General features: G+C 41.1%; 1 non-coding gene across 1 annotated transcript; it reads right to left on the reverse strand.

The window, feature by feature from the left end:
- Positions 1–12,587: 12,587 nt before the first annotated feature.
- On the reverse strand, positions 12,588–12,661 carry TRNAN-GUU (transfer RNA asparagine (anticodon GUU)). The gene has a single exon. It is a non-coding gene; the product is annotated as a tRNA-Asn (tRNA).
- Positions 12,662–12,931: the final 270 nt, after the last annotated feature.

The raw sequence follows: 12,931 nt of genomic DNA on the forward strand, positions 1-12,931 counted from the left end.
ATTCCTCTTTCTTGATGTAGCCGAACAGCCGTAGAGTCAACCATGTAAACGTAGAACCATTAGAACGATGAGTAGGTAACGGTGTAAGTATCCGATAGGATGAAGACAATGCTCAACCCGCGGGGGAGACTTTAGACAGAGAGGGCGAGTGATCTTCACACTAGGAGGAAAGAGAAACATTGTGAAAGTATGGTCTCTTTGGCAAGAGAAAAATCTAATTAAATGTAATGAAACTAACGTCCAATTTAAGTGCAAGTTTTAACATATAATAATTAACGTTCTGGTGTCTAGGGCAAGTGAAAACCAAATTAAAATGTAATGAAACTAATGTCCAATTTGAATGCAATTTTGAATGCAAGCATAACATATAATAATGAACTAACGAGTATAGGTTAGAAAAGTTGAGAGAATATTAGTCACCTAGTTAGAGATGGAGGTAGTAAGAGATAATTAGGGTGGGTAAAGATATTCCAGGGTGGGAAAATATTCGCCTCCTGTCTTTAATAAAATTTTGATTATTCGGTCACTAAAAGTTAGAATAATCCCGAATTTTATGGCAAGACGTGAGGCTTCATATTTGCTATTTTAACGCGTAGATAGCATGGACAAAGAAACGTGTGGAGAATGTCTAAAATAAAAGGTACGGAAAGTGGATTCTCTAGACCAGTCAGCGGAGGATAAAATCTCCGCCAGGGAACCTCCAGCTATGAATACAGAGGAGGCGGCCGCGCCATTAACCGAGTGAGCCCCGAAAGACGCATCAATGCCGGCCAGGGCTAGTAGCCATTTAATCCATCGAGCGATGGTAGGGCACGAGACTGGTTTGTGTGGTCGCACATAAGACACCAGGAGGGGCCCAGTAGGTGCCCTGAGAGGGGTAGTGCGAGAGATATAGTGTCTTATGCAACGAGCTACGCAGAGAAGGGGTTTCTCTGAAAAATAGGGGTAGCTCACTGTCGATGAATTGGTCTTGGTGCTTCTAGTGATGTGAAAGTGCACCCCTTCCGGTGTGAAATCGAGGGCATGAAAGTCGAAAGCCCTTATGTCGGAGACTCTTCGGAAGGAGACCAAGCAAAGGAGGAGAGCTAATTTGGCTGACAATTGGCGTAGGGAGAGCGCCTCGTTGTCCGGCCAAGCTTCTAAGAACGTGAGCATGATGGCCACGTCCCAGAATTGATTATATTTGGGAGCCGGGGGTCTAGCGATGCGGATGCCCCGTAAGAGTCTACACACAGAAGGGTGTTTGCCTACTGAAGAACTTTCGATAGGAACGTGCGCTGCAGAGATAGCAGATCGAAACACGTTAATAGTTCGGTAGGATTTACCCTGGTCGAGCAGAGACGACAGGAAATTGATAATATTAATTATAGATGTTGAAAAGGGATCAAAGTTCCTTTCCAAACACCAGCAACTCCAGAGACGCCATGCAGAGATGTAAGAGCATCTGGTTCATGGGGCCCATGAATCCCAAAGGAGTCCCTGAGCAGTTGTCGAAAGGCCTGAGACATTCCAAGATCCCCTGAAACGGTCCAAGCCACTAGTCGGAGATGATCCTGGATTGCCAACGGGTGAAAGTTGCCTGCCGGGTCCCTAAGGAGGTCGCAAGAGGTGGGTAGAAGCAGGGGAAAGACCACTGACAGTTCCAGGAGGTAAGGGTACCATGGTTGGGCCCGCCATAGGGGGGTCACCAGTGTTATCTTGACACCTTGAGTTTTGAGGTGTTGTAGTGTGCATGGAATCATGGAGAATGGAGGGAACGCATATGCACCGGACATCGGCCACGTCTGTAAGAAGGCATCGACTGCAAGGCACGCTGGATCTGGCAACCAACTGAAAAATGCGTCCGTCTGACTGTTGAGGCGAGACGCAAAGAGGTCCAGGTGGAATGGTCCCCGCCAAATCTGGAGACGGTGGAATATCTGTGGATTCAGTTGCCAATCGCTGGAATCCCTCCAATGTCGGGAGAACCAGTCTGCAACAAGGTTGTCTGATCCCGGTAGATATTCTGCTCGCAGGGAGATATTCCTGTCTAGGCAGAACTGATACAATTCTTTGGTCAGGTCCGAAAGCATCTTCGATTTGGAACCTCCTAGATGATTCACGTAGCGAACTGCTGACACATTGTCCATCTTCAGCACCACGGAACAATTGTAGACATCCTTGGCGAAACTGCGGATTGCGAAGGAGCCTGCAATTAGTTCGAGGCAATTGATATGAAGTACTCGTTCCGAATGGGACCAGAGTCCTCCTGTAGAATTTTTCGAGCAAGTTGCGCCCCATCCGAGCAGGCTTGCATCCGATTCTAGAATGAAATCGGGTTGGGATCCGAAAATGGCTCTTCCATTCCAAGCGTCCATATGGTGTAGCCACCAATGGAGTTCTAACCGGACTTCGTCTGTGAGTGTGATCTGTTGTTCGTAGGATGTCGACTGATATAAATATTGCGTCTTCAGGCGTTGCAAGGCTCGGTAGTGCAATGGGGCAGGGAATATGGCCTGTATTGAGGCAGAGAGCAAGCCGATGATGCGAGCTAGATCTCGCAGGCAGAGGTATGGTGATATCAGCAACCTCTGAATGTCCTTTTTTATGGATTTGATTTTGGTTGCTGGAAGTTGAAGGATTGCCTGAACAGAATCTATCAGGAATCCCAGGAATTGTACTGTCTGGGACGGTGTAAGAGATTACTTCTGGCGATTGATCACGAAGCCAAGGTTCTGCAACAAAGCTGAGGTCATGGCTGTATGAAGGTGAAGATTCTCTTGATCCTGCGCCATGAGGAGGATATCGTCCAGATAAATGATGGACCGGATTCCCTGGGAACGCAGTAATGCCATTACTGGTTTCATTAGTTTGGTAAAGCACCAGGGTGCGGAAGATAGGCCGAAGGGGAGGCAGGTGAATTGCCATATTTCCTGTTCCCAACGAAACTGAAGGAGGCAGTGGTGGGCTGGTGTTACCGGCAACGTGAGGTATGCATCCTTTAGATCGAAGAGGGAGAACCAATCTCCCTCGCAGAGTAGGTCTCTCAATAAATGGATTCCCTCCATTTTGAAGTGACGGTATGTGATGAACCTGTTCAGATCTCTCAGATTGCTAACAGGTCGCAGGTCTCCTGATTTTTTCTTGACTAGAAACATGTTGCTTATGAAGACCTGAGGGCCAACAACTCTTTCGATCGCACCTTTGGTGAATAGATTGTTGAGTTCGCTCTGTAGAGTCTTGATCGGGATAGGAGGAGATTATTGTATCGGTTCGTCTGAAAAGTCCAGGTGGAACCCGGACACAGTCTGAAGGATCTAAGGATCCCGAGTGAGTTGAGACCACTGTTGGGAAAAAAGGGTTAACTGGCCTGCAGTAGGAATATGAGAATAAGGAAGGTCCATTACCTGTAGCAGTGCGACCGCGGAGGGAAGCGGATCCACGTCCTCGGATAGCTCCGCGCGAGAGAAAAAAATGCCTGTGGTGGAATCGGGTATTGCCCTAGTTCCAGGTGTCCGAAGGTCGAGGCCTATAGCCCGTGAAGGCGGCTCTGCCAGTCGCTCGGCCTCTGTAGCGACCAGCTCTCCCGGAAAAACGCTGTGTGCGAAACACCTTGCGAATGGAGGATTGCGCTTTTGTCAGCGTAGTAAATACAGAGACGTTCTTTTATGAACTTGTCTCCGAATAACATGCCTTGAGCCTCTGGACCAAGTTCTTTAGTGCCCAATTCGGCAAGCTTGGCATCGATTTTATAAAGGACGGCCTTCCGCCGTTCTGTCGAGATTGCCACATTGGCATTGCCTAAAAGGCATAAAGCCCTTTGTGACCACTCTCGCACCATATGTGCGTCAAACGTGCCACCTGATAAAGCCTCGTCTGCTATAATGAAAATTTGTATAAGCGGGCCCGCCACATCCATCAACTTATCTTGACCCTGTTCTATACCCTTACGGGGGTCTTTCCCTGACTTGGTCAGAAAGGTAACAAGGAAGGGGTCGAATTCAGGTGTACTGGCCACCTTGTCCGGGATAATGGGACATGGGCATTCTGCCCTCAACTTGGCTCTCACCTCTTTTTCTAAAGGTCGACGGAGCCACATTCTGCAGTATTTGGCAATGTGGTCCAGGGGTTTCCATTCGGCAGATCTAGGGTGCCTGATGCATCTGGGGTCAAATAAAGGGCGGCCAGAGGTGTCAAATAAGGTATCATCTTTTAAGTTAGGGTTTTCGGATGTTAAGTCAGATTCCAAATGGAATTCCTCTTGAGGTATGAGGGAGTCATTATTGCAAAATCAGACGGGTAAAGGTCTCGGGATGTCTTATGAGGTGGAGTATCATTATCCAAATGTTCTGCATAGTATTCATCTACCACCTGAAGATTATAATTAGAGGTTGAACCCTCAAGTGGGTCAAAATTATGTTGGGAGACAACCTCCCTGGGTTTAGAATAGGATACTCTAGGGTGTTTGGCAGGCGCTTTGCCTTTACCGGCGGTAGCGCTATCGCCCTTCCAAGGGAGTTTGCGAGGAGCTTCATCACGTTCTGAACCGTGAGAATCCTCGGAGTCTGACAGCTGGGTAATAGTCGCTGTAGGTACTGGGACTGTCTGTTCGCGGAAAGCTGCTAGAGCTTTGGGTATGGATTCGGTAATGGCATTGAATAGCCAAGCCTTAAGTTCAGCAGAGACTGCTGGTTCTGGCAAATCCGACATAATGTCAGTAACAGTGGGGTCACCACTATAGTATTTAACTTATTTGTATTTTATATATATATATATATATATATATATATATATATTTAATTTTTATTTATTTTTTATTTTTTATATATTTATTTACTTATTTATTTTTTTAATAAAGTTTTTTTTTATGCAGACAAACTAATTACAATGAGGCGGTGGACTTAGACAGTATGTAAACTTCTGGTAAACAATTATCCTGCAAAAAAGTGGGGTTCATCCACAGCTTATCAGTGGGGTTCCAAAATCAATAACAGGTATGTACCTGTGTAATTATATAGGGGTTACCCTGTATAGAGGAAAAGAGGGGGTCACCCTTAGAAAAGAGGCTAGAGGGGGTCACCCTCAAAATCAAGCAAGGGTTTTGAAACACTTTGTTGTAATTGGGAATCTGTAAACAGAAAACCAGATATTTTGAGTATGGGCGTGTATACCTTTAAGTATAACTAACGGACTGGGGCTTTAAGAATGGAAAATATACTTACCGAACAGCTGGGTCGCGTGTGCAGTGAAGAATCGAAACTAAACTAAACCGCCGCACAGAAACCTTCCACAAGATGGCGCTGAGCCAAAAAGCCTGGGAAAAGGTAAGAGAAATGGCCGCGGCATAGGAGGGAGGGCGGGACGCGTCTCTATGGAGATGCCAGGGTAACACAGATTGTGTATAGAGAAGCTGAGCGGCTGAACGGACCGGCAAAATGCCGGGAGCCGCGGCGAAAGTGTCAGTTTGCACTTTAGATTTAAACTGACAGCACAATATTGAAATTGAAAAAAATTATGAAGTAATCTGAAGTTGTGGGCTGACTAGAATGTCAGCCCACTTAACAGTTGTTAAGAAAAGGAGCATATAATGCACATAATAGAGTTAAAGAAACAGAAAATATATGTAATATATTTAAATGGTATTAAAGTGATAATAGTCCGTTAAATTGAGCATTAATAGGGATATAATTAGAATAGACTCACCTGGGAGGCTAAGCAGCAAAGAAAGAGGATATGGGAGGAGCCTGATTGCAGTTTATATTACTGTGATGCATGCTGATTGGTTAAACTTTTTACACTGATTATTAACTGTTTCTTTGCTGCTGGGAATTACAGTAAAGAAAGATAAGCAAATATGAAGCCTCCTGTCTTGCCATGATAAAATTAACAGTTCTTATGGAAAAGAAGTTTCTGACAAAGCTTATCAAAGCTTAAAAAAGACCTTCCGTTTAGAGCAGGGGTAGAGGAAAGGAATTTCGCCCGCTGCAGTTTTATAACTATCAAATCTTGGTAAATCATCAATTGAGTTATAAGTCTACTGTGGCTGGGAAGAGGACCTACCTTTTGCCAGCCCATTATAATGGTATTAATGGGTGTATGCAGAATCCTTACTATCATCTTTGCAGACTAAGACTGTTGGTGATGGCAAAAGATGTATCCACTATGCTCAGTATAAGCTTTTATCTCCCACAAATTTTCTATACTTGGCAACCTGGACATAATACGGTAAGAAATGCCACTTTCACATTGATTCCAGTACTCTGGAATAGAAACATAGAATACCAATGCATACTGTGTTATAACAGTGTGCATTGTGGGAATGTTAGAAAGAGCATAACATAGCTGCCAAACGGAAAACGCAAAATGTCTCCCTTATTGCATATAGTAAACTGTGTATGCATTCCTAAAATTGTACCACTATGTGCATACTCTTTAAATATTTTTTTTTCCTTTAATTTTCCTATCCGAAAATACCAGAAATAATTTCCAAGTCAGGTATGCTTCCAGTTCAGCTATTTTGGGATTTAATTTGAAATTCATTTTTAATTTCCTGACAATTGACACATTAATGAATAACCCTGACAGTATTACTCCTGCACTTATTCAAGCAAGATTCAAGCGATTTTGTTAGAAATTGTAATGTAGATGCCTATAGACCAATGTGAACTAATCATTAATATGTTAAGTGCCAGACTTGCTTGAAAATATAAATATTTTTAAAGGAACATTATAGTGTTAGGAAAAGTGTATATCTAACACTATAAAAACCCTCTGCCATCCCTCACCCCTTCTCTCCTGGTGATGTAAAGGGTTAAGAAAAACTTTAAACACTTAACCTGATCTCCGCGCTGATGTCTGTTGGGGACGGGCTGCTCCTCCTCTGACATCAGCCAATAGGGGAACTTAATCTGTTTGTGCGGCACGTGACTCAATACTTTTCCTGGGGGTTTTTCAACACGCTAGTCTTCCCCATGCAAAACCAGAGGACATCCAGCATTGTTTCATGGAGTCAAACTCTGTGAAACTGCAGGAATCCACTCTAGTTGCTATCTGGTAGATGGCCACTAGAGGCAGTCATAACCCTGCAATGTAAATTTAGCAGTTTCTCTAAAACTACAATGTTTTACACTACAGGGCTAAGGGAACAGGGACACTGCAACAAGACCACTCCAATGAGATGAAGTGCTCTCGGTGCCTATAACGTCCCTTTAACTTATTACACAAAAGTGACATTTAGCACTATCAGAGCAAACATTATGTTGTTTTAATGCCTAAACATACTCTGAACTCTGTAAATGAATACTTAAAACCTGGTAAATGCTAATGTACTTGAATATAGTGACAGACAGTGAATGCATTTTCAAAAATGCTGTTTATTTTTCCGTTACTTTTTTTTTGTTCGACGGGTAGAGTACTACAATTAGCAAGTGACAAAAGTGAGTTAAACAGAATGCAAACCGTCAAATAAGAGAGAGAACATCAAACAAGGTGTAGGTTTATACTTTTCATCGTTTCCATTCTTTTAAGTATTTCAAAAAGACGTGTCATCACACATAAAGCTGTTGTTTTCATAAGCCATTATGATAAGGAAAAAAGATGAATAAACAAATAAAAACAAACAAAAAAAGCAGGATATTGCATCGTTCGCTATATAATTCAGTTTCTTTCCGATGGATCATAAAGATAAAATATTGTCAAACTACTCAGATAATCCGATGGCAAAAATTTGTAATGCAATGAAGTGAAACATAACAATGTCTGCAACTATTTGTGCTCATCGTGTTTTAATTTGTGTCAAACTCTTTAAATCTCTCTCTCTCTCTCTATCTATCTATCTGTTATCTATCTCTCTATCTATCTGTTATCTATCTATCTATCTATCTATCTATCTATCTGTTATCTATCTATCTATCTATCTATCTGTTATCTAGCTATCTATCTATCTGTTATCTATCTATCTATCTATCTATCTATCTATATCAGCAGACAGCATGTGTATTGCAATACATTTCCTGCATCACTAAATATAGTTAACTTTGGCATTGGAATTTATCTCATTCGGTTAGTTTTTGATTTTAAGAAGTATTTTGCAGTTCTGCAATCTTGGCCTCAGATTTCCAAGTCTGTTGTCAAGTTGCTGGAACTCACTGATTAGTGAATAGAGCTCCTTGCATGTTTGATACGGTTAATCACTAAAGCTAGAATTCAGAGTAAATTGGAAGTTCAAGGCTAAAATACCCAAACTGAAACCAAAGCTGACTTAGTGAATGTTCCCAGTCTGTTATTTTGACCTTACATTTGAAATTCACTTAGAATTCGCACTTTACTAAACAACCCTGTTAATGTTGCTATTAAGCCGGCAGTCTGTAAGAAACACATAGTATTATATATTTTTGCTATTTTTTTTAAATAAAATAGCTGCATTTCATTATTCTCCGTACGATTCACATTGTCCCTTTCATTATCCAGCTCTCCATTAGCTGTTAAATGTAAAGACAGATTTTCCTTTAGCTATTTGTAGTTATTTGCTATTTTTTCCATTTAGGACGCCATAAAGCGTTATTTGCTCGTGTTCTCTAAATAAATAACCATTTCTAAACTTTTAGATGACATTGAATTATTCAGGAGAAACCAGTTAAGACATTTCAGTAGTTCATTGTGTAAATCGGTTTCATAATAAATATTACATCTACTATATGTATTCATGTTTTGGTTCCTGTACTTCAAATGGGAAATCACACGTTTTTCTTAAAAAAAATATGTTTTCAATGTAGTTAAAGGATAATTGTAAAAAGAGAAGCTTGGTTCTAGAATCAGGGGGTAATTTGTAATTGATTTATAATTGTCCAGTTAAATAAATCTGCTAAAAACACACACAGTTTCCCTTGTCCATTGATTTAAATACCATGATATTGCATTGACCATAAGATTATGCAGTTTTAAAATCCAACATCTACTACAATTATTTTCATGAAATATTTGACATGTTTGAATGGAATCGAAGGGAAAGTGTCAGTAAAGTGTTTATTTTTGTGACAAAGTATTAGTTCACACGACTGTCTGAATCTAGTACAATAGTGTTCGATGCATTGAGTTGCAGTTATGTGATAATTCCCCTACTTTAACCATTTGTGTCACTTTACCCCACTCCCTCTAGCATGTAAGCTCATTGAGCAGGGCCCTCAACCCCCTCTGTTCCTGTACGTCCAGTGGTCTGATCTCAATTATGTGTCTGTTAGTCCACCCATTGTACAGCGCTACAGAATTTGTTGGTGCTATATAAATAATAATAATAATAATTATCATATTTGCCAAGTCACAAAAAAATCCAACTCAGTTTTTTAAACTTGGCTTTTTGCTCCTAGATTTTTCAAGTTGGTTAATTCACTCACTAGAGGATATTAAGAATTTACTTCAATATATCCAGTGCTTTCTTTCTCAATGTCTAGTCAGTATATTTGTACAAGATATATATATATATATATATATATATATATATATATATATATAATAAAAAAGGTATCATTGAATACTGCAATACTTTGGTATTTTGGTATCTTATACATATATATTTATGACACCATTTTTTAAACACACATTATCTCCTCAGCTTAATAATAAAACCATGTTTCTAAACATAACCCTGTTTAAATGTGATGTTTTCACATTTTCAGCTTTAAAGGAAAATTTGAATATCATTATAAAGACACAAATTTGCTTTACAATTATCATTTTTTTTTGTAGATGTTGAACTAAAAATCACAAATCGGGGCGGGGCCCGACCGCCATGCTGACCGGTCGCAGGTTGGAGGGGCTCCTGTAGGATTTGGCCTATTTAGACGAAAAATACTAAGTTTACAGCCTGCCCCGGAGTCAAGATAATACTTCCCGTGTCCAGGTAGTTGACGGCGCCATTGCGGACCCGAGATCGGGAGTCTTGCAGCCCCAGGGGGTGATGCGAGGCTTCGGGGCCTGCGACCCATGTGGGTGTAGAACGGGGCGGACGGCCGCCGTCCTGTTTCGGAACCTGGCAGCCGTGCAGCAGCCCAGAGACATGTCCTGCGGATCCTGCTCCACCCCCACGGGCCGGGGGGGTTATCCCGGTCCACATTGGAAGGAATTACTGCCTAATAACGGCCCATCGAGCCTGCAGGGCACAGTGCATCCCACGCCAGGGCGCCAAAGTGGTGGCGACGCAACCAACTTTGCCTACCTTCAAGCAGCTCCGTCTGCAGGACTACTGGCAGCATATACCACCGCCGGAAAACACAGCAGATCTGCCATGCCTTGCAAGCCGCGCTACCACCTAAGATACCGAGGTGTGGACCGATGTCCTGACCGCCGCTGCCGTGGAATGGCAAGTCCTACTATACCAGCGTTTGCTCTAAGCTGCATCAAGAGACCACCACAGCCACCTCTGAGCCGCCGCTCATGCTATCAGTGGCAGACATCTCCCCACCAAGCGAGTGTGTCGCTCCCTGGCAAGTCACCCCCATGCTGGACAGTTATGCATACCCAGTGGGCATAGGCTGACAGAGACTAATTCAATGGGCATGTGGTCCTGTTCCCACATTATACATCTCAAGGGACAATGTCACCGTTGGCAGAAGCTTGAGGCTCTGATACTTACCTCCAGTCCAGTTCATATTTCAGTTTAACTTACATGTACAAGCTTATACCATGCAGTATGATTTTATTTTCATTGAATTCTAAGCAACTTACTTCCTCTTGCATTACTTAAGCCTGCATAAGTCTTAATACCTCTCTCTCAGCATGTTTGGCCTGTGATTAGCAATCTATCATCACTTACCTTTCCCTACGTAGGCCTAAGCATGAATATCTTGCTATTATAACAACAAACAAAAAAAGTGCATTTATTCAGACATGTCATGTACTCTACCAACGAATAATTTCTGTGATACCTTTGCACTGTCTGTGTTTATATGTGAAACTTGCAAAGCACTACAAAAATAAAGAATTATAAAAAAAAATCACACAAATCTAGCAGTGCCAGATTCAGCCCTTTACCATATAAGCCTTATTTAAAAATACTAATTTAAAAAACAATGTACTAAATACGTTTGCTCTTTTGATAACCAGTAGACATGATTTTTTTTCTTTAAAAAGAACTAGTTAACATAAACTCTCACAAAAGGGCCTACAGAGAGTCATTAAAAAGGGACGGGAGGATAATTGGGCTCCCCATTATGGTGTGTCTCTTGTGCGTACATTATCATTATTTTTGGCATTAGATAGCGCCAACTTACCCTGCAGCGCTTTACAATATTATAAAGGGAGAAATGTAACAATAAATGAGACAATTACAAAATGTTACAGGAACAATAGGTTGATGAGGACGGTGCTCAAGACAGGCTTACAATCTAGAGAGTCTACATGCATCATTATGGAAGGAATGCCCAATTGCACACACTGCACTTTCTAAGCAGATGTCTGATCATTCTCTTGACATCGTGCAAATATGTGGATACCTGAACTTGGAAGGGCATCGTAGGAAAGTGTCCCATATACTTACCTCCTCGCCTAAATAAACACTTCTCTGGCATTTACTGACATGAATAATTGATGACCTATAACTTTTGGAGTAGTGATAGTTCTGCTTGTCGGAGTTAATTAATCAAGGAAGGTATCCCTACTGTAATTAATCGATTTAATTCATATTGTCAGATTATTAATACCATCTAACGCAGGGTGGCAAGTTTCTCGATCAGTAATCCAGTCTAAGGCAACACAACTAATTTATGACCAATATCCTATGTATGTATGAGTTTAATGACATTATATACAGGACACAATTATACTTTTTTTTTTTACTAACACCCCCTGGATCTTGGTGTGAATGGCCTGTATTTAGCAGGTAAGAGACCATATATACACAGATTTGGTAAGCACAGGGGTGTAAAACTTCCTTCTCTATTATTATAGTTGCCAAATCAACAATGCAGTGACATCACTCATGCAGAACAAAATTAAGGGAACACGTGAACTATTTTAATTAATGTAATTGCATTGTTGATCCAAAATATAAGGTATTTCCAAAAATAGCACATATTCTTGTGCCTTTTTTTTATTTATGTAAAACTGCATTTAAAAAAAACACACTTAAAATACATTTTAATTGTATTGCTTGTAAAGGGAGCCTGTTAATTTAGCAAAATAATATATTCTCTGTGCTGAGCTAGAGAGTCTGTAGCTTTAATATTCGGAATACTGAGAGGACAAGCGAGATGCTGGGAAACAGACATCGAATGTTGTTAAATATTACTTGTGTACATTATGTCTGTAATAATTGTATTGCACCTGCTGTGTGAGGGGCTGGGTGTGTATAGTAAAGAACATATTGTAAATAACCGACTGGAAGCTAATAGTCCTTCTCTGAGAGGGATTTTAGATTCTGCTGCACATCTATTGTTCTCAGTCTGTTCTAGAAATTTCTACATCCAGCGCTATTTTTTATTTTATTTTCTCTCTTTCTGTGAAATATGATTTTAATTTGGATTTGAAACCTGGAACAGAGACTTAAAGCAAAACTGATATTCACAACAAGTAATGAAAATGAAATTTAAATATAAATATCATAATAAAAGCTGCGTCCCTGGGTGGGCTCGAACCACCAACCTTTCGGTTAACAGCCGAACGCGCTAACCGATTGCGCCACAGAGACCAGGATGCTACGTATTTCGTTTTTACTGCTCATATGGAATGCCTTCCCTTTTTGGTTTATTTTTCGACTAACGTCATAATTTTTCCTGCGCTGTGATTCGATACCGGTTACCAACCATTATAGCAGAACAAAACGAAAGTAAGCAACGTTCCAACGTTCTAGAACCCCGTGAACCCGCTCCACATCTATTACGTACGATCAACCCCCCACTCGTGGATCCCTGCTGGTATTCTTTAAGCATTCCTTTTTATTTTTATTTTTTTTAAATGA

The sequence above is a fragment of the Pelobates fuscus genome, chromosome 4 (genome assembly GCF_036172605.1).
Source record: "Pelobates fuscus isolate aPelFus1 chromosome 4, aPelFus1.pri, whole genome shotgun sequence".
In the NCBI taxonomy this organism is placed as follows: domain Eukaryota; kingdom Metazoa; phylum Chordata; class Amphibia; order Anura; family Pelobatidae; genus Pelobates; species Pelobates fuscus.